Source organism: Lissotriton vulgaris, chromosome 6 (assembly GCF_964263255.1).
Source record: "Lissotriton vulgaris chromosome 6, aLisVul1.2, whole genome shotgun sequence".
Lineage (NCBI taxonomy): Eukaryota > Metazoa > Chordata > Amphibia > Caudata > Salamandridae > Lissotriton > Lissotriton vulgaris.
Window position 1 is genome coordinate 398,193,690 of NC_141694.1, and position 24,308 is coordinate 398,217,997.

At 44.8% G+C, this 24,308-nt stretch overlaps 1 protein-coding gene across 1 annotated transcript in view; it reads right to left on the minus strand.

The window, feature by feature from the left end:
• Nucleotides 1-24,308, minus strand: part of CSMD1 (CUB and Sushi multiple domains 1) — a 3,932,590-nt gene that overhangs the window by 2,489,137 nt on the left and 1,419,145 nt on the right. The gene's annotated exons all lie outside the window — the stretch shown is intronic.

Genomic DNA, 24,308 nt, shown 5'->3' on the forward strand with positions numbered 1-24,308 from the left:
TCAGCAGAATCTCCCAAAGGATAAGCAAGATTCCAATTCAACAATGATAAATGATATTATTGCCCTTGAAACGTCTGATTCAGATGTCATAACCTCAAACATATTGATGTCACAATCCTTGGAAATTAACCATCATGAAAGCCAACCCATGGAACCAATCCAAAATGAGAGCCTAGATAGAGCGGAACAACCAGTACAAAGGATCCCCTTTGAAGTGATAGTCGATATAAAGAAATGTTCGGCTATAACCGCTGCGGAATCCGAAATAAACCCCAACTACCATCGGGAGTACTAAGAATAACGAAACCCTCAAGGAAAAGATAAATGAAACTAGGTTGCTAGGGCAAAATCCAGAAAGATCTCATGAAATTAATAACCCAGCCATTAACATGACCGATTCCTACATCAACAATGACAATACCAAGGAAGATCCTATACACGCCAGGGGATATGATCAGCCTAAGAGTGAAACTGCCCAAAAGAATTGGGAGGCAAACAACATGACACAGTGAAACCCTGGGATATCTTCTATCAAACATCGACCCTTACATTAGAAGCCCTTCACTACCAATCAAACAAAATGGACATACAAATTGATTTGCTAAAAATGATGTCAAACAATGTGGCGGGAATCGACAACAAACTTGCCCAACTAAATGATTTGATAAACAGAGCACAAAGAGAAAATGAAAAAACAACCTCTGACTCCATTTACGTTCCTATTATGGACAAACTATCAACCCTTCCAGCAGTATTAACAAGTATAATAGAAGACACAAAAAGGAACATCCAAGCCAGTAAGGATAAACCTAAAACAACCATGGCTAGTATGAAGATAATGGAATAATCTACAATTGGCGCTGGCGTGGACAACACAATATTCACTGAACCACTACAGCAAACAAATCAATCTGGTGACATAGTCACTCTCTCATACCCCCAGGTAAAAACTCATCTGGGCAAAGAAATTATGGGTGAAACTCTAGGTAACTCTTTCAAAAAAGATCAAACCCATAGCGATTCCGAATTAGATGGCTTCTCTAGAATGTCAAAACGGCAAAAGAAAAAACTCTGCAAAGCAAGAAAAAATGAGAAACCGAAGTTGAATACCATAAGCAACATAGTTGAGGATCGGTCACTATCCACTTCAGGAAATAATAAAACGGATAAAAAGATCTTCTTCCCTATTTTTGGAAAAAAAACAGCAAATGGCCCAAACCTAGTATCAACTAGCAAGATAAAGGAATCTCTATTCCCGAAACGAGAAGACAACAGTCCAGGGGAAGTTCAACTAACAAATAGTGTATTAGACAATGTGCAAATAGGACCTATTCAGGATGAAATCCAAAATAAAGAAGTAATAGCACCTATTATATCCAACGGGTTTAAAGTGAATGAAACTCTGGCTACTAAACTGACTGTAAATAGGATTCCTTCCCACAATAAAGCTGTCACGGAGGATGAGTGTTAGACCTGGCACCTTGGCGTGAGTCTCCCTCCCACTTTTTGCTGATGTGCCTCCGATGTTTTGCTGGTTTTCCGATACTCAGGGCACTGCGCCACGGCTGACCCGTGCCGCAGTGCAAGTGCTCCCTACTGTAAGTTGTACATGCGATTGGTATCCATGATTGGTTCATTGGATTTACTGTTAGTCCCTAGTAAAGTGCACTAGGAGTGCCGGGGCTTGTAGATGCCAATACTGCTGGTGGGCCTGCAGCGCTGGTTGCGCCACCCACCGAAGCAGCCGTAAAGATGTGTCTGGGAACTGCGACCGCAGAACCCGCGTGCGGTCTCGTACTGTCACGCTAGCTGGGCAAGTGCACCCACTTGCCAGCCCCCGAACCTTCCCTTGGCTACATATTAGTCACCCCTATGGTAGGCCTGCGGGCAGGGTGCGTTGTAGGCGTAAGGTAGGACAAGCACTGATGTGTGTGGCATGTCCTAGTAGTGACTTACAACCAAAACCGTATTTCACTATTGAAGGCTACCTGCTCCAGTAGGCCAGGCTGAGCTGCTGGAATTATTAAACCCTATAATCCCAGCAGGCTCAAGGAGCATGGTAGCGAGTCGTGTTTAGTATGCCTGAACTCAGGATGATAAAATATTTCTTTTAGTAAAGTTTATTTTGGTATCCTGGGTTTGCAAATGCTACTTTTAGAAAGTTAGCCTTTGCTTGCCTAACCATTTCAGCCCGCCTCTGCTGGTATCTGTATCTGACTGTCTGGGATGTGTGAGTGACAGGGCTGGGGGGGTGACAGGTGGTGAATGCGCAGATTACACCTTAGTGGGAGGTAGGAGTGCCTCTTGACTCGAACTGTAGTTGTGCCCTGCCCCCACAATGCTGGCTCCACCATCCTGGGGAGCGACTGATGACTCAGCCGGCACCTGGCCCAGGAAGAGCGAAGCCCCCATCAACAAGGTACTCTGGCAGCCCCCTGTCCGCACAATGCTGGCTCCACCTCCTGTGGGGCGTCTGATGCGCCTGCCCCTCACACTGAAAGCAGAAGCCGGAGTACACCCACCGGGGTACTCAAGGACTGAGAGTGGCTATGCAAAGGCCCCCCTGGCCTGCGAGAACAAAAGAAATGCCATATAAAAGAAGGAGCCCTGCTCCTTGAAAATTAGATCCTGTTTGGGCTACAGAAGGAACTCTGCCCGACGAGAAGGACCGGGAAGGACAAGGAAGAGTGCTGTCTCTTGCCTGTGTCTGGTGCCTTGCTGTCGAAGGAGAGGAAAAAGGAAAGACTGCGAGAAGACTTTTGCTTTACAAGACTTTGTGCCAAACTCTGCGAAAAGATCTCCAAGGGCTTGCAACTGAACTTGCCCCCTGACCAGCGCCCCAGGACCAGTGGGCGCTACCCCCTGAAGAAAGCAACTGCGTGTGCTGCTTATCGCTGCAGTACCGACGGAGGAGTCTCCTCCAAGGCAACGACATCCACCTGACCACCGTGACCGGGGCCCAAAGCAACAGCGAAAGCAAAGTAAGGACCAGCCGCCGCTGGCCCGAACACCGTGACCGCAACTGCACCAGGAGCCCGAGAGCAAAGCGAAGGAGGACCCGTCCGGTCTGAGCTCTCGAGTTGACTGCGCCACGAGCAGCCAATCCACTTGCAAAGACGGACAGTTGCCCTGTGAGAATCCACTAGGTCGGTACCTTGCCCGACAGCCCAGCTGTGAGCGCACAGCTGCACCGGCACTTGGCTGGGTACGTCCTGCACTTGAGGACCGTACTGCCGCTTGCCGCCACCACGCAACCGCCGCCTCCAGGGTCGGAGCGGACGACGAGGAAAGGACCCTGCCGCCACAGAACACCGCTGCCCCGGATGACCCGTGAACTGCTCGGCTGAGAGCCGCAACGAACAGCGACCCCGGGAAGGCAACGCGACGTGGGACAGATCCCCTGGAAGCCGCCGGCTCCACAAGAACTTTGTTGAACTGGGCAGAAGGCCCTAAAGAACTCGTATTGCTAGAACGAACTGTGGCAACTTGAACTAAGTAACTTGGAACCGCTATTTGAAAGCCTGATAACTGTATTCACAAACCTGCTTAAAATCTATATAAAGATATATATTTTTACAGAATACAGTTTGGTCTCATTGTGTGGTGGGTTGGTTGTGACGGTGTAATATTACAAGTGTTTAACCCTATGTGCCCCAAAGATTAGCCTACGACTGCTTAAGCCACACTACCTAGAGGGTAAGCAGAGGTTATCTGGAAGGTAACCCTCAGCCCTGACGAGGAAGAGAGAGTCCCTGCTTGTCGCTAGTGTTACACTGCGCCAACTAGTGCCTCCCCCTTCCTACAATGAGTCAAAAAAAGAAAGGGACCTCACAGTACGGAGGGTAGAAAGCTGTCCCGAAATAACACCTGAAAGAGACCACCTGCAGATTATATCAAGGGACGGGAATAAAACTATCCGCTATACAACACAACAAATTGTGAAAAAGGAGTCCGCTATTCGACAAAGTCCAAAAATCAGTGAGAAACTTATATTCACCCCAGAATTTCGCTCTAGAGGTTGCCACGACATACTAAATCAAGGGAATCTACTTCGACTGTTCAAATCCATACCTTCACTGAATAACCTCTCAACTGAAGACATTATTTCTGTTAAGTTTATGGAGGATAAACAGAGTACCCAGACTCCAACACTAATCTCATTAACATCATTTCCCATAGCTGAACAGATAATGAAAGAGCAGATGACATTTAAATCATGGGGCATAATAGTAACTAAACAAATCCCAGAGGTCTACCCTACCCCGTTTAAAGAAATAGATACATCACCAAAAAATAAATTGGTAGGGCCTAAGACTGCATCAATCTTAAAAAACGCACTTGGCAAGGTATGCCCCATCTTCCTAAACGCACCAGAAAGAAACCTAGAAATTAATGATAAATGGATTAACATGGCACTCCATAATAATCAGCCACAATGATATGGCAATCCTACACTAATAGGAGATAATAGTGAAGTAAAAATAAGAATTAGTCTACTTTCATGGAACATCAATGGTTTGACGGGAAAAATTAATAATGCACAAATCAACTCTATAGTGGGAAATCCAGACATTGTAGTTTTGCAGGAAACCTGGGAACTTAACCCATTTATGCTTCATGGCTATGCCGGCTACTATGAAAATGCGAAGAAAGAGCAGAGGTTCGGGAGAGCCAGTGGAGGGCAGGCAATATTTATTTCTAATGCGTTGCATATCGACCATGAGCAAGTCAAGATCGATGACTCAAATATTTTGATGGTTAAACTTAATTTCAAAATATTCTCTCAAAATCCTAGAACATTATACTTGATTACGGTCTATATTCTGCCAACCAACAAAAGTAGGGAATCAACATGTGGAACCCTGAACAACGCTCCAATTAATAAAATGTTGGAGGATCCGAAAGCAGTTTTTCTGATAACCGGCGACTTTAATCTCAACCTATTGTCATCTCATCCAAGAGATGAGACCACGCTACTGCAAAACCATCAATGACTAATTCCTGAGCATGACATAGGGACAGATAACAACAGCATTACAAATAAAATAGAACAGAAATTTGTAAAGGATATGGAAGCAATGGGACTTAGAACACTTAACGGAAGAATAAAAACGGAAGTCCACCCAAGCTACAGCTACTTCGGTCACAACGTAAACTCGAGGATTGACTACACCATGACTACACTATATATGTTCCATAACATCATCTCATATCAACTAAATAAAGTAATTGAAAGTGACCATGCCCAGCAGTTAATACTAATGGATACTGGAATAGCTATGAAAAAAGCCTATCAGACGGTCCAAGGGCATATCGGTACTATCAACTATAAAAAATTGACCTGGAACATTAGGAATAAAGAGGAAAAGAATGATCAAGTGGAGAAGATCTTGGATAAATGCATGAAAGACATTACATCAAAATCAGTAATAGAGCAATGGGAAAATCTGATTGAGACGTTGATTAAAACTGAAGGCCAAACCAAAGCAAATAGGTTTAAAAATGGAAACGCACCCTAAAAGGAAAATAACGGTAACCTAAACCTACCTCATACAATTAGGGCATTGAAAAAAGAACGAAATAGGACCATTAGACTGACTAAGAAACTGGGGGCAAACGCAGAAATCACAGGAAAGTTAAAGTTAATAAATCAGAATTTGAAAAAATTGATATGGGATGAGAAAAACAAAGCGAAACAATCAATCTGGGCAAAAACATTTTGCGCAAGCAACAAGAAGAATTCAAGAGACTTTTGGTACCTTATCAATGGACTTGCTAGACCCAACAAGCATGTCATCTCATCTCCCATAAAGGAGCAGGAATGATACAAGTTCTTGAAGAAACATTTGAATCAAGACCCCTTACAGGCAATCTCCATGGAAATTCAACAAGAGCATAAATCTCACAAAGAGAATGTCTTTACCTATCATGAAGATGATACGGATTCACAATACCATACAGGAAAAGAAGAGATTATCAAACTCATAAAACAACAGAAGAACGGTGCTCCGGGACCACCGTCTGCGCTTTTTAAAGAAAACCCGGAATTATGGGCAATTTACCTAGAGAAATTGTATATAGAAGTCGCTCGGACAGGAACGGTACCCAAGTCATGGCGCAGATCCTTAATTATTTCAATTTTTAAAAAAAGGTAGTTGGGCACTGCCAGAAAATTATAGACTCGTCACATTGCAAGACTCTGATGCCAAGCTATTTGCCAGAACAATATTGACGAAACTAACTGCCTGGGTGACGGAAGCAAAAATAATGCCTTTTAACCAAACAGGTTTTATACAAGGATTAGGTACTTCGACTAACATTCTAGTTCTTGCCCTACTTATAAACAAATCAATAAGATCAAAACAACCCTTGTATTTTTGTTTTATTGATTTTAAGTCCGCGTTCGACTGCGTCAATCGAAAACTACTCTGGAAAAAATTTGAAAAAATGAAAATTCCAGTCTCCCTACTTAATCTTATCCGCCTGTTATATTCAGAGACATGGGTGAGTGTGAGGATGGGGGATGGTCAAACCCTATCCGAGATGATCCCAGCTAACTAAGGTTTGAAGCAAGGCTGTGTTTTAGCCCCCTTCTTTTTAACTTCTTTCTTGTGGACCTTCCAGGAATATTGGATGAGGAAAATGCGCACCCCCCCAAACTAGCTGACAAGCGGCTCACATGCCTGATGTATGCGGATGACGTCATACTTTTGAGCCACACAAAAGTGGGCTTGCAGCGCTTAATGAAAAGGACCTATACCTATTCTAAAGGGAACAGAATAGTTATAAACGAGACCAAAACAAAGATTATGGTAATAGCCAAAAACGTTAAGCTGAAATACAAAAGCCAATGGTTCATGGATAAAATCGAACTTGAACAAGTAGAGGTCTATAAATACCTGGGCGTTTTGTTTGACTCAAGGGGTAATTACCAGTTACATAAAAGTGACGCTCAAAGAAAAGCGAACTCACTAGCGGCTGCATTTAGAACTGTGCAGAAATCGCTTCCCTCCTTGTCGTATGGACCTCTCCTGAGCATTGTCGGTGCAAAACTCCTACCCACCATCGCTTATGGTAGTGAAGCCTTAATGGGTAAAGACAGTGATATTTTTAACAAAATTATAACCAAAATATACTGAGTGTTATTTCACCTCCCAGTGAACGCTTCCCAGGCGCAAGTAAGGTTGGAGTTTGGTTTACCCAATCAACAATATGCAAGGCAAGGCCATTTTATAAAAGTCTGGAATCAAATAAAAAGCGACCAGCAAAATGAGATATCGCTGTTCTTATGGAGAGAAATAAAGAAGGATACTACCTCCTCTGCAGCTCTATATCTTAGGGATTCAATTAACGAGTTTGGGATTACGACTATATGGGAAACAAATATAACCAAGACATCATTCAAGAAAATCATTAACAAAACTGCAGCAAACTTATCCACAGTAAAGGATAAAGCTACCCTAACAACGAGGAAACACGCTTGGATGGTGCTAAATGGTTACAATAAGCAGGAGACACAACAATATCTAATAACTCCGTGGACGCAAAAAAACAAGCAGGTCCTCCTCAATGCGAGATTCGGATCCATGCCAGGGCTTTGCCATCTTCCCCCATGGGAATTTCAAATAACCCAAACGAAATGCAGACTGTGCAATAGGGGTGAGGAAGACATTCAACATCTTTTGTGTATTTGCCCCGAACGCCTCCACAGTAAAGGATAAAGCTACCCTAACAACGAGGAAACACGCTTGGATGGTGTTAAATGGTTACAATAAGCAGGAGACACAACAATATCTAATAACTCAGTGGACGCAAAAAAACAAGCAGGTGTTCCTCAATGCGAGATTCGGATCCATGCAGGGCTTTGCCATCTTCCCCCATGGGAATTTCAAATAACCCAAACGAAATGCAGACTGTGCAATAGGGGTGAGGAAGACATTCAACATCTTTTGTGTATTTGCCCCGAACTCCTCCAAGAAAGAAAATCATTGCTAAAAGCTCATCTCAAGTCATCCGGCATACGGTCATGTAGGCAGGCCGTGATGAAATGTATGATCTCAAATGATTTCATTTTAAACTCCGCCTTTGTAAAGTTCCTACTGTTAGCTAAAAAGAAACTCAGAGATGTAGCTATTACACATACTTAATGGGTTGTAAAGACTATGTAATGTCATTTTATATGATTTTAAACTGGAATTTAACTTTTAAATTCTTTTATTAGTTCAAAATGTTGTAAGATTTTAAATAATCATCATAATAAACTACCTTTGTACCTTTGTACCATTAAGGCAAAGCTGAGTTTTACTGGCGACATATCACACGATGGAGACAAATTTGGCTACAATAGGTACCACATTCTTTCCATGCAAGGTACTTTCGTATGCGGGAAGTAAAAGGAAACCTTTTTTTTGTTTTTTTTCCAGCCTGTCTTCAACCAGGTCCTCACTCACCCATAACACTAGCATCACGGTACTCTTGGGGACAATTATTGTCACTGTTGAGTAATCATAAGAATAGGGAATAATTCACAGAGCAGAATTGTCAAATAATTTATCTAATCTCCAAATTTTATCAAACCGAAATACAAATGTTTTTATATGCGTTATTATATTCATGTCTGTACACACACCTTGCAATAAGTGTGGCTGCAGAAAAAATTATTATACTATTATGCTATCAACTGACACACATTTCAATCTGATTGCCTTCATAATTTCATTGTAGAATTTCTTGTATAGTAGAAGTTAATGCTCAGAAGGAAGTCTTTTTTAAATTGAATGGACCAATGCTTTAGAGGCTGAAGGAAAACAAACCTGATGTCATGAATGTCAGTTATTGCAGTCCCCTGAAGGTTTGATTGATAGAAATACATGTAGCATAGCAGCACTAGTTAAGTGCTGCATTGGCCTCCAACAATAATAAACAGTTGCTCATTAATAGAAGAATTCATTTCACAATGTAAGAACAGGCTTTTGTCAGTGAGCCAATGATAGCAGTAGTGGTCGGTGGTGGGAGTGCTGCCGGGCGGTGACTTGGGGCGGGAAGGGGCTGGGTGGGGGGTATTAAACTACGGAAAACGGCCAAATACAGGTAAGTAAACATATAAATAAATAAAACAAATTTCGGTGCGTACACTGCATCACCAGCAGACCACCATCTCTGGGGCTGCTTTGCCAATAAAGCAGTTTTTTCTTTAAATGTTTCAGTTTTCCGTAAAGGAAAACGGGATGCATTTAAAAAAATATGTTGAATTTTTTAAGGTCAGGTAGTGGTCCCTGGGAGCGTTGCCTGCTGGTAAAAAAAATGTGCGCACACATTCACAAAGGGGAAGGGGTCCCCTCGGCACCCCTTCCCGTTTGCAAATGGTTTACCACCCTCTTGAAGAGGGTCTTAAACTGTGAGTGTTTTGCAACCACAAATGCAGTTGCAAAACATTCTTACATAGGGTTCAGAGTCGCTATTAGGAAGGGACGTCCTTGGAACGCCCCTTCCTAATAGCGAGTCGGTAACCCTATTTTGCGAGGTGCTATTACGTTAGTGAATCGCAAAATAGGGTTGGTAAAGGTGCTACCATTTATTGCGGCCGCAAAAGGGCAAAATGCCCCTCTGCAACCGCAAAAATCAGTCATACATCCGGCTCATATTTCCTAGTAGAAACAATCTGTGGATATGATGTGCTTCTGCAGTCCAAAAAGCCTTCGAGTGAGATCTCATATAGATTGAGATGGCTACGTTTTGTCATGTGCAAATTTAGGGTGTTTCTACTCTGCATTTGGAATTTCACATCAGAAATCTTAGCCTGCATCACAGACTGAGAAGACGAAGCACCTCTTTCTTTCGTGAAATGCAAACCCCTTAAAATTGTAGGTCTAACTGCCGTATGCAAATGAAAACAAGTATACACAGCGAAAATTAAGTGTGAGATGTGGTTACAGTTAAACGTAATATACACAGTCACTCACTGCTTGCCAAGGACTCAGATTAAAATAAAATGTAATTTCTAATCCTTGTGGCTTGTAGAACCAAGTCCGCCCTAGTTTGTCAACACAGTTGTATAAACAAGACAGAGGTAGAGAATTTGTAAGCAATTCTAAGTTACATGGCCATTCAGCCCCGTTACTCTACCAATATATTTGAATCAGATTAACTTTATTATTGACAATTCCGCTTGTGAATATTTTTTAGCTGTCCTTTCTGAAACTTCAGAGAACATCTATGTAGCAAAAAAGTGTTACATTAACAATGGAATGTGCCTTTTATTAGAGTTCAGCTGTAGTTTAGCTTTTGCTGTTAAATTGCCTGCCATGATGCACAGTAAATAACGATTTTCTACATGGAAAGGATGCCAGTTTCTTCTTGGCGAATTAGCATGTGTGGCTGCAACTGCTGAGTAACACAGCATGTACATCAATCCATCTAATTGAGTTACAAAAAATCAATACTGAATCTGTGGAGTCATTAATTCTGTCGCTCCATTAGTGGTAAAAACCAGGGTTTAAAATCTCAGCGGTGATAGTTCCTACCGCATGAGACTAGAATGCTTCCACTATAAAAAGACAGTTATACATACTGAATGAAACTACGGTTCCACCAGCACTGGAATGCATATGTTTGAGCAAAACGAGTCGATATTGTGTTTCTGCCCTGTTACCTCATAATCTGACTCCCAATAATTACCAAAAAGCGGTATCGGCATATCTGCTATTTATTGTTTACAAAGAATGCCAAATCTTATCAGTGAATGAGGTTAAGATAAACAGATGATGTTTCTTACAAGTATCCTAAAATTGTTCAAAAGCTAGCATTGCAATCAATTATTAATATTCTTGAAGGGCTAAAAATGTAAGAACATAGTGTGATTAAACTCCTGTGTCCAAATAAGATTGTGTAGGATAGTGTTCTCCATGTTGTAGGTCTGTATGATATTTTATTTCACTCAGGATCATTGTGTAATTCCATTGCCTTATGAGTACTGTGCTGTATATTTTGCACAAACTCCGTACTGATAATATCCGTTACACCTGTAACATAGTGACGGTAATGAGTAATAAAGAGCCAACAGGACTGCCTGCATTTTCAATTTGGAGCCAGGCTGTAAGTGTACCAACCCAGCAGTACTACACCAGCTAGATAGTAGTAGTGCAAGCTTCCTCCAGCATTGATTACCGGTATTTCACAAACACTGGCACACAGAGCAGACTTTTGTTGCACATGTGTCATTGGTACAAGTTCCCTGAGACTCTAAAGGTGTACAGCATGGAACACAGTGTGTTGAAAGCATTCCTCAAATACAAATCACCACAAAGAGATTGATGCAGTAGGTGCTCCAACTACTGTGTAATTGTCAGGAACACTGGGACACACAGGCGTCTACCAAGAACAAGACATGACACATACTTTAATACAAGAAAACACACAAGCATCATATAATAACAGACTAAGCATGGGTGTAGAAAGTGGCAGACAGGAGAGTGGCCACTGGGACACAAGAACAGCCTAAACTCTTATAGTAATCTCTTACATGGCATTTTCCATGTCTAGGATACCAGGGACATAGGCCCAGATGTATGAAGCTCAAATGGGTTCGCAAACGCCGAAATTCGCAAAATGGCATGTATGTAGCAAATTTCAGTGCAAAATAAGGAATCGCAAATTTGCGATTCCTTATTTTGCGATTGCATGTAAGGAATCGCAAATTGCCACCAACTTTGAATTGGTGGTAATTTGTGAATTTTTTGAAAAATGCTAATTATTTCATTTTTCAAAGTGTCATGTTATGCACATACATGCCCTTAGGGCATATATGTGCAACACATGTGCACCCATGCTTATTTCAGGGGTGCAATAGGGTGTCATTATAATGAATAATATAGCTCTCTTCAGTAGCAGCTGGAAGGACCACCTTTTTCTACCTCCAGGAAGTTCTTCAGGCTCTACTACAGGCAGGCTGGCCTGATTATCAAGGCAAGTAAGGGCCAAATAGGGCAGGGGACTGTGGTGTACTGGGGACACTTGGTCTGCAGGGTGAAAGGTGCAACCCCTTGAGACCAAGATAGAAATTATCATAGCCTGGCTGCCCCCCAAAACCCATACTGAGGTCAGAGCATTCTTGTGCCTCACTGGGTACTATTGGAGGTTTGTCAAGGGAAATGGCACCCTTGATGCCTTCTTGACTGAGCTGAATTCCAAGAAGCAGCCCAAAAAAGTGATTCAGACAGAGTCATGCCAAACTGTGTCTGACTCGCTGAAGCAAGTCATTTGCACAGTGCCTGTGCACAAGGCCCTTGATTTCTCCCACGAGTTTATAATTCAGACAGATGCCTCAGAGCATGGCATTGAGGCTGTACTTAATGACAAAATCACTGCCTTAGGAAACAAACTTAGATCTGCCACCTACTCCCAACCCCTTCGGGATCTGCTGCCTACCTCCGTGCTGCACCCCCAGCATCACCCAAAAACCAAGCGCACAGGACCAACTTCAAAGTGTATGATGAACACTCCGTCTCAAAATTTCTATCCTCCTTAAACCCGAACAACCACTTTAATGACCCACTCCCCTCTAACTGCCTTGCTGCCACCCCTCAATCCATCATTCATAGTCAGACTGCAGTAATTATTTCCTCCGTTCTACAGGGGTCGATACTTGACACTCTGAAAGCCGGCAAAGTCCTCCCCATCCTAAAAGAAACGTCACTGGATCCCGCTTCCCCTGACAACTTTAGACCTATGTCTAATATCCCACTCTTAGCTAAAGTTCTGGAGAAATCCGAGCAGCAGCAGCTGAGTCAACACATCATCAAATTCCACCTACTAGATGACTTCCAATCCGGATTCAGGCCTGGGCACAGCACTGAAACCACCAGTCTCGACATCGCGGATGACGTCCTCCAAGCCCTTGACCAAGGCAAAACCTGTCACCTAATCCTCCTAGATCTATCCACGGCTTTCGATACAGTCAACCATGAAAAACTACTTGAACGCCTCAAACTCAGGATAGGACCGGATGGCCCTGTGCTTGAATGGTTTGGGTCCAAAACCCGTTACAGTGATTCCTAATCAACAGTAACCTGTCTGCTCCCTCTCCGATCACCGTTGAAGTCTACCAGGGATTAACCCTGTCCCCCACCCTATTCAACCTTTACCTCGAACTGCTAGCCAAAGTACTACGCACTGCAAAAATCTCCTACCACATGTTTGCCAACGACACCCAGATATACATCAAAATCTCTTCTCCTGAGGAGATTATCTTCCTGAAAGAGGCCTTGGAATTGACTGTCCAACAACTCACCTCTAACCAGCTCAAACTCAATGCAAAAAAAACAATTTCTCCTATTCTTCCACCCAAAACCAACCTTGACATTCAGGAATGGATTAAGGCAATCACAGCTTTAAACTGCCCACTGATCATAGGGCACTCTGCCAAATCCCTTGGAATAACCCTTGACTGTAGCTTGAACATGCGTGGCCACATCAACTCGATGGTCAAATCAGCCAGATTTCACCTGATCTACCTTAGGAAACTGAAACCTTTCCTCGACACTCCCGACCTAAAAATGGCACTCCAGGCACTAATCATCTCTGGACTGGAATAAGGTTGCTCTACCCTCTCGGGTTTACCCAGGACCTCCCTGGCCCCATTAAAAGCCTGCCTCAACACGGTCGCCAGACTTCTAACGGGCTCAAGGAAATTCAACCACATTTCACTGCACCTGAAAGCTCCCCTGCGTTTCTTGCCCAGAAACTTGTGGTATCCGGAGGAGCCAGAAACTCTGGTTCTGCCAGAGACTTCTTGCTCCAACCATAATGCTTGCTGAAAAAAAAAACTTACAATCGGGCCTTCTCTGGGGCCACACCAAGAATATGGAACTCACTACCTCCCACAATTAGAAGAATTCCATCTTTGGCATGCTTTAAAAGGATGCCAAAACCTTCCTAATGGGCACATTTCTCCCCTAAATTGTGCCCTGAACTCACCTCAGCAACCTTGTCCTGCTTATGTTTACCATTGGTCTATCCGGATGCTATCCACCCAGCACCTTCGGGCATCCTACCCTGGGATCTGGGTCCTTCTGTTTCTCGTAAATGGTTTTACTTGTGTTTATCCCTAATATATCCACCCCCCTCTAAGTCTCTTGTATACAACTAGTGAATCCTGTAAAGCGCTCTGATAGCCTAACGGGTCCAGTTCGCATACACAAATAAATACAAATAAATAAATAATGAGGAGGGCCTAGATCAACCTGTAGCCTTCATCTCTAGGAGGTTACTCCTTAGGGAACAGAGGTGGATTGTTATTGAGGGGGAAGCTTTTGCTGTGGTCTGGACACTGAAGAAGCTAATGTCATACCTATTTTGCACTCACTTCCTGATTCAGACTGATCAGAGACCCCTCAAATGGCTCATGCAAATGAGAGGTGAAAATCCAAAACTGTTGAAGTGGTCCATTTGTATTGTTTTGTATTTTATTGTAATAGAAACTTATATAGCGCAAAACTGTCACCCTACGGGTATCCTGGCGCTTGGATCAGAGAAAAGCCCAGAAAAGGAGAAATCAGAGTCAGCTGTTTAAAAGAGTATTTAATACCCATTGCTTGGGAAGAGACAAGTTTTCAGGCTCTTCCTAAAGCCAATCAACGAGCTAGCCTGTCTAAGCATTAGGGCAGTTCATTCCAGAGACGGGAGGCCATCACTCCAAAGGCTCTACCACCTTTCTGAGACCTCTTAAATGTGCTGGTAGTTATCAAACTGGAGTTTGACGAATGGAGCTGCCTACCTGGATTGTACCAGGTAAATGTTTCTTGTATTGGAACTGGGCCCTGACCATGTACTGCCTTATATACATAACAGCGGGATTTGAGACAAATTCTCTCCCTGATGGGTAGCCAATGAAGGTCTCTAAGGGCCTGCATCGTGGAGGATCTGCGTTGTCTATTTAGGGCCAGTTTTGCTGCCTTCTATTGAACTCTCTACAACCCCTGTACAATATATTGTGGTGCTCCCAAGTACAGGGAGTTACAGTAGTCCAATCTACTCAATATTATGCTCCTCACTACAAGAGGACGGGTGTCCTCGGGGAGTAGGGGAATGATTTTCCGTAAAGTTCGGAGCAAGGAAAGGCAGGTACTTGCAGTTTTATTGGCCTGTGCATCCATTTGGAGGTTTTCATCTACCATGACTCCCAGATTGCGCACCACTTTAGCCGAGGCCAAATCATCACCCTCAGGAGTGAGCTTAAACTCTATCAGCAAGTGGCGGGACATTCTTGTAGCGGGACAGTATATTATATCGGTTTTTCCCTCGTTAAATTGTAGGGCGTTTTTCTTAAGCCAGCCTGCAGTTTAACACATGCACTCCTGGAGGGTGTCAATAGATATCGCTCTTTTCCCTTCCAGTGAGAATATCAGTTGGGTGTTATCTGCATAGTTGATGAGATCTACCCCAAAAGATTTAATAATGGGAAATAGAGGGCGTAGGTAAATGTTAAAAGGATCAGGCTTATTGCCGAACCCTGTGGTACCCCATGGAGTACTGGGGACATGTCAGAGGTAAATGGTGAAAGGGATACCGCCTGTTGTCTTCCTGACAGGTATGATCGTAACCATTTTAAAGCCTGTCCTTTTACCCCTATGTCTTCCAGTCTCTCAACCAACACTGCACGGTTAACCGTATCAAATGCGGCTAACATATCCAAAATTCCCTGGACAGATGAGACACCATTGTCAGCACGCATTCGCAGGTTATCCATTACCATTACCAGTGCGGAAGCCAAACTGATCCCTGTCCAGCAGTAAATTATCCTCTAGATAGCAAGATAGACTTTTACTAACTACCTTTTCAAGGATTTTGACTGGGTAGGGCAGTATGGAGATTGGTCTAAATCTCGCTGGATCGGAAGGGTCCAGGGAGGATTTTTTAAGAAGTGGAGTTATAATAGCTTGCTTCAAAGCCTCTGGTACCTACAGGGTATGGACTTCAGGGTGGAACACAGGCCAGGAGAAGACCACATTAATGCTGATGGTCTGTCCAGCTTTTTCAGCCTTAATGATGAGATCTTCCTGGAGTTCAGGTAGATCTCTCCACTTCCTGCCGGAGGGAACACCTGTCATCATTAGGCTGTCTTTCCCAAACCTTTTGCCTTTTGCCTCCTAGTTTTAGCTGATTCTTTTTGTTGGTGTAAAAACACTGATACCAAGTGCTAAAGTGCATGTGCTTCTCCCCTAAACATGGTGACATTGGTGTATACCTGATTGGCATATTTGTTGTACTGTAAGTCCCATGTAAAGTATTATACCCTATACCCATGGCCTGTATGTCAAATGCTAATAGTGGTCTGCTGCACAGATGTTTAGGTGTGTCCTGCTTTTCCTGGGTGAGTAAGGTCTGGGATGAACAGACCTGGGCTGCATTTAGAGTAGTGAGAGGAGATTTTCTTGCACCTAAATTGGCCTAGTCTGCCTTTGACAATGCTGTCTCCACCTCCTGCTGGGAGCTGCGCCAGAGAGGACCAAATTGGTTTGGATTCAGCACAGACACTCTCAGCCCAAGAGAACAAAGAGAAATGCAGTTTAAATATTGGGACCCAGACCCCATAAACTTTAGAATTTACTTGGATCAAGGAACCTGCCAATAAGAAGAGCTGGAAGAACTGCCAGGAGGAGTACTACCTGTTTGCTATGTTGTTGCTCTGCTGGGTTGGCCTGCAGTTGCTGCTTCTGCCTTGGGCAGTGAAAGAACTAGACTGAACTTTCTTCACTCGTCGCTGAGCTTGAAATAGAGCATCCCTTCTGTTCACTAAAACTCAGGGACAGCAAAGAGTTCACTTACCTCTGGGAACTGCCTCTGGAACCGTGTGTTTCAGTTGCCTTTGAGAGGGAAAGCATCTGACACCGTCACTGGTACCACTGCTTGCTCCATGTCCTGAAGGCACGGTAGAGGGCACCACTGCACTTCGCATGCAGCCCTGGTCTCACGATGACAACGACTGCCTCCACCACTGAGCCGTTGCTTGCACCACGACCTGTGGGCACCGCACTCCATACGGACACCCTAGTCTCGACGACAACATCGCTGCCTGCTGACCTCAACACCCAGGACCACACCGTGGCTTGGGGGCAATGCTCGTAAGTCTCATGACACACCTCCCCGTCTCACACCAAAGTCTGGGCAAAATGACGCCAGCTCCCATCAACTGGCACTGTTGCTCGCACCGTGATCTGTCAGCACCGCAACGAGCACCACCTTTCTCTGCACCGCAGCCCTGGTTTCATCGATGCCGCTGGATGACCATCATGGAGCTGCTGCTTGCACTGTGACTTGTGGGCACTGCAAGCCTCACCGCTATGCTTTGTATCACAACCGTGAAGGTTGCCACGACTGGCCCGCACTAATACAGTTGACCTGAACCAGAGGTACTGTTTACAAGTCTGCTGACACTAAAGCTGGTCCACACCAATGCAGTCAGGTGGAGCTGTTGGATTCTGCTGTTTTCTGCACCGCTGTAACTCGAGACAGAGCTACCGACTTCAAGGAACTGCATTTTAAAGGTATTTCTGCAAAGTGCCTATTTTTGAATACTATTGGTTATTTTTCTTAAACTGGTGTGGTGTCCTTTTGTAGTGTTTTCACTGTGTTACTGTTGGTAATGTGCAACTGCTTTATACACTGCCTCTTTTATAAGCCTGACTGCTCAGGCCAAACTACCAAGGTGTTGAGCAGGGGTTATTTCATTAGTTTATCCCCGTTATTTAGATTAGAAGGAAGGGTCCCTATTTGAACATAGGTGCAAACCATTGACAACTAGAGACCTCCATTTCTAACACAGGGACACAGAATACTACTTACAATTTGGGTGGTGCAGCTGTACTCTGTCTTCTGTGAGGCCTACCCTTGCCTGGGGTGCCCCGTCCAAGCTCTGGGCCTCAAAAGTGGGCTTCTCAACTGTTTTCATAAAAAAACGATGCATTATATGAACTTCATGAAAAATCACGCTGCATCACCCATCGATGCCGACACAGCAGCTGCCAAATAACAGCAGGTCCACAGCCTGTGCAGGACGATGATGATGCTCTGCTCAGATTGACAACGATGCATTACCTTCACTTCAGCAAAGCTCGGCAATGACGACCCCAAGTAACTGAATTGTCACATTTGAAATAGTTAGCCATGCACTTTATGCAACGTATACAAGGAATGTTTACCATGTTGTATTTATATACTAATCAGGATTTACTTATGTAAAGGCACTGTTCAAGGATTTTGTTATAGGGATGCACAATATATTTGTGAACGTTTTCTTGTAGTGGTAATTCTGTAATAATTGGATGTCAAGTATTAACTAGACAATGTATTGGCCCTGATGAAGCGACCTCTTTATCGTGAAACATGTGTTGGTCCCTTTTTGCTCCTGTAATTAATGAGACTGAGATTTGCAATTAAATAGCAGTCTTGTGTCTCGTTAATCACTGGATATTATTTTCTACAGTACATGCAAAGTATTGAATGACTGCCTCTCCGCAGACCTCAACCAGCATCTATTTTTGAATTGTCACAGTATTCCAGCTTCCTCTTCCTGTCACAGTACAGTGTGGCATCGCCCATACATCCCTTCCACCCATCCTCACGAGCTTCCATTGCGTTTTAAAGATGTCAGAAAGAAGATTCTGGTGCCTGAAACATGCACTACCCTGTGCTGAAAGGCCAGATCAGTGCTAGGCAAGGCAATAGAAGTTGGAGAAGCTAACACTTCCTGGGTAGGGACATATTAGAAGGTGGCCAGCGGCCTCATTGCACAAAAGGAAAATGGGACAGCCTTCACCAGGTTTGGGGCTAATATACAGCAATAACTGGGCTGCAGTGGTCTCTCAGACCCCTTGGTGCAGGCGCCTCTTTACAATACTGTGCTATTGGTATCTTTACCTCTTTATACAACCCTGGTTACTGAGCAATAGCTCCTTGGTGAGGAATCGTGGCTACTTCAGGAAAAAAGTAGTTCAGACAAAGTTAATGCAATATCTCTTGAAACCAGAATGCACCTCAAACCATTTGGGTCAAATGCAGAGCTATAGAAGGTCATGGTCTCAGAAATTGAATTGCATTGGCCCAGTTCTATAGCTCAATTACTAGCCAACTTCATAATGAGACTTCTATTTCTGCGACTGGAGTGCTGAAATAGAGGGGACACTCTTGCTCTGTTGGCATCCCTTGCATTTACCAGCTGAATGCTATATATGATGTGGCATATGCTATATAACAATCAGTTATATATTGCAAGCCCATATATCGCTGGGCTCTTTGTACATAATGTGAACTCATGAAGAACAGGCTTTAGAAACATGAGCTGCCAATCCTACCCCGACTCCTGCCATCAGGTAAACAACTTTACAAACTGTTTAGAACACACAGCATCCTGCCTCGACGCACAGCAGGCTGCCTGGCATGAATACCGGCCCATGCAGATTTTATGGAGGCAGCGTACAGAATGCCATGCTCTCCTTAGTGTCGGCAGTAGGGACACCCCTGTGGATTGCGACTTCAAATTTCGCTTGACTCATTTGTAAGGCTTTGTCAATATATTTTTCTCCCAGACCCCTGACATTCTACAAACATCTGCGATGGCTTGAGTGACATGGAAGTGAGGGGTGGATCAAGCAGAGCAGTAAAAACTAAAAAGCTGCTTCTAGGACATTCCAATCCTTCTGAATCACTGCACAATAATCTTTGATGGCTGTAGCTAATAAATGGAAAAAGCAGTATTTCTAGAAGTCTGGTGCACTAGGAAACAAAGAAGCACCAGAAGGGACTTGCCGTACTAAAAGGATCAACTGCTCACATGTGGAGCGGCTGGCTGCAATGCTGCCTGCTCACGCGTGGAGCGGCTGGCCCGCAGTGCTGCCTGCTCACACGTGGAGCAGCTGGCTGCAGCACTGCCTGCTCATGCGTGGAACGGCTGGATGCAGCACTGCCTGCTCACACGTGGAACGGCTGGCTGCACACTGCCTGCTCATGCGTGGAGTGGCTGGCTGCACGCTGCCTGCTTACGCGTGGAGCGGCTGGATACAGCGCTACCTGCTCACGCGTGGAGCGGCTTGCTGCAGCTCTGCCTGCAGTGCTGCCTGCTCATGCGTGGAACGGCTGGCTGCAGCGCTGCCTGCTCAGGCATGGAACGGCTGGCTGCACGATACCTGCTCACGCTTAAGCCCTGCCTGCTCACATGTGGAGCAGCTGGCTGCAGTGCTGCCGGCTCGCATGTTGAGTGGCTGGCTGTACCGCTCCCTGCTCAGACGTGGAGAGGCTGGCTGCAGCGCTGCCTCCTCACATGTGGAGCAGCTGGCTGCAGAACTAACTGCTCACGCATGGAGTGAGCGACTGAATGCAGCACTGCCTGCTCATGCGTGGAGCAAGCAACTGACTGCAGCACTGCCTGCTCACGCGTGAAGCAAGCGACTGACTGCAGCACTGCCTGCTCATGGGTGGAGCGAGCGAGTGACTGCAGTACTGCCTGCTCACATGTAGAGGAAGCGACTGGCTGCAGCTCTGCCTGCTCACGCGTGGAGCGAGCGACTGACTGCAGTACTGCCTGGTCACGCCTGGAACGAACGACTGACTGCAGCACTGCCTGCTCACCCTTGGAGCGGCTGGCTACAGTGCTGCCTGCCCACCTGTAGAGAGGCTGTCTGTAGCGCTGCCTGATGATTTGAGAAGAGAGACCAATGGAGATGCTTTTTGTTAGATCTGGGGGTCTCGAGTTGGCGGAGGTAGGTACCAATATCCAAATAGGGACCCTTGCTTCTAGTCAGAGTAAGGGGGATACACACTTTAGATAACACCTGCTCACCCCCTTGGTAGCTTAGCACGAGCAGACAGGCTTATCAAAGGCAATGTGTAAAGTATTTGTACTAACATTCACAGTAATACAGTGAAAACACCACAAATGGACTCCACACCAGTTTAAAAAAATAAAGTATTTTTATCTAGACTACACAAGACCAAAACGACAAAAAACCAATATACACTGTTCCAAAATAAGACTTTAAAAAGGGTTCAAGGGTTTGCACCAAAAGAATCCACAGTTGCGTCACTTTTAGCCCAAAGTACCTGTTGATGCGGCAAAAGTTCCTAGTGGAAGCTGCAGCACCAGAAAGCAAGCAATGCGTCACTCCTGAGACCCTGGGGAGGCAATGCGACAACCCCACTGCATGTAGCAGGCGGGTCGCGTCGAATCCGACAATGTGGGGGGCGATGCAATACCTTGTATGTATTCCAGTTTGCAGGTTCTCCGGTAGGAAGCATCTCGCAAAGGTAAATGCGACATTCACCGGGGCGGTGATGATCTTCGGTGCAGCGGCGATGCACGGCACAGCGTTGATCCTCTTCTGTCACGGCCCCTCGATGTGTTGGTGCTGGATTTGTGACGATGTTCGCAGCGACCGGATGCGTTCCAAAGGCATGCGGTGTGCCGGGTCTCGCAGCGACGACAGGCTCTGCGGCGATGTTCGCAGCGACAGGACTCTCCCCACACATAGCCGATGAACTCTGCAAGCGAGCGACGCGCCGGGTCTTGCAGCTGCAAAAGGCGGTGCGACTATCTTCGCGGCAACAGGAATTTTCTCATACTGTCAACAATGCGCTCCATGAGCCATGCGGGCAAATTGAAGATCTTCTTCTCCTCTTCTTTTCTAGCTCCCCAAACAGCAGGAAACAACCTCCAGTGGCCCCACAAATGGATCAAGCACTGCAGGCAGTTCAGAACTCACACAGCAGAGTTCAAGGGGGAAGCTGGGGGTGAAGTCCTTTTGTTCCTGAGACTTTGTGGCAGGATAACAACTGCAGGTCAGCCCACAAACACACAGCAGGTCAGTCATTCCTCTTCAGCCTTCCAGCTTTTCTCCTTGGCAGATGTTCCATCTTGATTCCAGGATGATCTAAAATCCAGGGGTTGGAGGTCCTGTAGTTATACCCCAAAAAGTCTTTGATTTCTTTGTCCAGGAGGGCTCTGAGCCCGGTCCAAACCAATTCTGGGTGCTTCCTGCCAGTGGACACCTTCTTCCTTTGAGAGAGAGGTGCAGGGTCATCAGCCGCCCAGCAGGAGGTGGAGCCAGCATTGTGGAAGACAGGCACAGCCCCATTCAGGCCATTCGGGCCCTCCCACCACTCAAGATGCACATTGATATTTTCAGCCTAGTGATGACTCACCCAGACTCCTGGAGCCACCCCAGCCCCTGTCACTCACAAACCAGACAGTCAATTCACAAACAGGCTAATGTTCACAGAAAGGTCAGAAAAGAAAACAGCCATTTTCTAAAAGTGCTGTTTTCAAACATAGGATTCAAAAACCATCCTTCTTAAAAGATGGATATTTAAATTCTGAGTTCAGGGATACCAGACTTCAATTTTTTATCTTGCTCCTATGGGAAGATATGCAGGTAAACATTATACACAGCAGTCCCTATTCTAACCTATGGGCTAGATAGCCTTTCAATAGTGAAAAACAAAATTGACAGTATTTCATTATCAAAGCATGTCACCCACATTAGTACATGCTCTACCTTTCACATACACTGCGCCCTGCCCAGGGGGGTACCTTTGGCCTTCCAGAGGGGTGTCCAATGTGCACAGAAAGGGAAGAGTTAGGCCTGGTCAGTAGGGAAACTGGCCAGGTCAGTATGGCAGTTAGCAACTGCACACAGGCACTGCAGTGGCAGGCCTGAGACATCATTTTAGGGCTACTCATGTGGGTGGCACATTCAGTGCTGCATGCCCACTAGTAACATTTGATTCACCAGCCCTGGCACACTCAGTGCACTTTACTAGGGGCCTACTGATGAAACAAATCTACCAATCATGGATAATCAATCATAATAGCAATTTACCCAGGGAGCACTTGCACTTTGATACTGATCAGCAGTGGCAAAGTGCCCAAAGCATCTAAACCAGCAAAAACGAAATCCAGCACAGCGTCAAAAATACAGGAGGCAGAGACAAAAAGTCAGGGGAAACCACGCCAAAGATGCCAGGTCTAACACTTTTACAGTACTGCTGTCTCCTCTATTAATTACTTTTAAGTGGCTGTTGTCATTTTTAAGTGTGCATCTATAATTGAATGCAGTGAAAATATATGTAAAAGCCGAGACTGGAAACAGCAAATGTAATCAAGTTCAGTGTAACAGCAAAGAAGTGGTCATCTGACCAAGCCGTGGGCTGAAATCACAAGATGCAAAAAAAACAAGCGAACCAATAAAGAGCGGGGATTATTCAAATAAGCCAATAGCTAAAGCGGGCTGATCAACAGACTCTTCCTTGATGCTTTGTGTAGTGTGTATGTTGCGTATTTGGTGCAAAGTGAGTGCTTAGTGGTAACATGAGGTTCTCAGACCTAAATATGTGGTATCAGGGTTGGATTGGGATTATAAATCAGGCAGGGCACACTAAAACAAAAAGTGGCCCACGTGTGCTTATTGCCTTCCTGCAAAACACTGCTTCGGCAAAGTTTTATAAAAATAACGGTGAGGGGGTGGGCTCTGACAGAGGCATATTTTCTTAACACGGATTAGTTCACACTGGTTACCTGAAAACAAGTGAGGCCATTTTTTCTCACGCCCCCTGCCCCCGCTCAATCTGCATACACTAATGGGCTGACCCAGCGAGAGAAAGGGAGTGACACCTCTGTCCATTGATAAAATGGAGGTAATGGACGCCCATCTGCCTCCGGAAAGGCCACTCAGACACCCACTGGGCTGCTGGCTCCATCAAAACAACACAGACATAGCCCAAATCGGCCCGCAGGCTGCCCGAAAAAGCAGCCCACAGCTGGAACTCAGATACTGGACCCTCAGCTATTGCCCGAGTGCCCGCCTTACCAATCCAACCCTTTGTGGTATAGATTTCACTGAATCTAATTACAGCCATGGGCAAACATTTGCACTTATGTCGAGCATGTATTGAGTGGAACTTGACGGGAACATTCCGTGAGTGTAATTAAGCGAGATATACATTTACTTTCAAGTATGTAACATTGTAACATCCTACCACAACTATGCTTCTAACATCCTTAGGAAAGTGCATATACTGTTTACTTTGCTATTCAGTATGTCGAATATATTCTCTATCTTTGAGCAAATATCCATAAATGATATACGTGAAGCACACTACTTCAACCAACTGAAATCAGTTTTACAGATTGTTACCGGTAATGTAGAAGAGTGTGCCTTTTAGTGTTACCCTATGTGATATACTACTCTAACGGAATACTACTATTTGACTTCATGCATTATTGCTTCCTTTTGGGAAATAAAGGCTGGCATATTACAAGA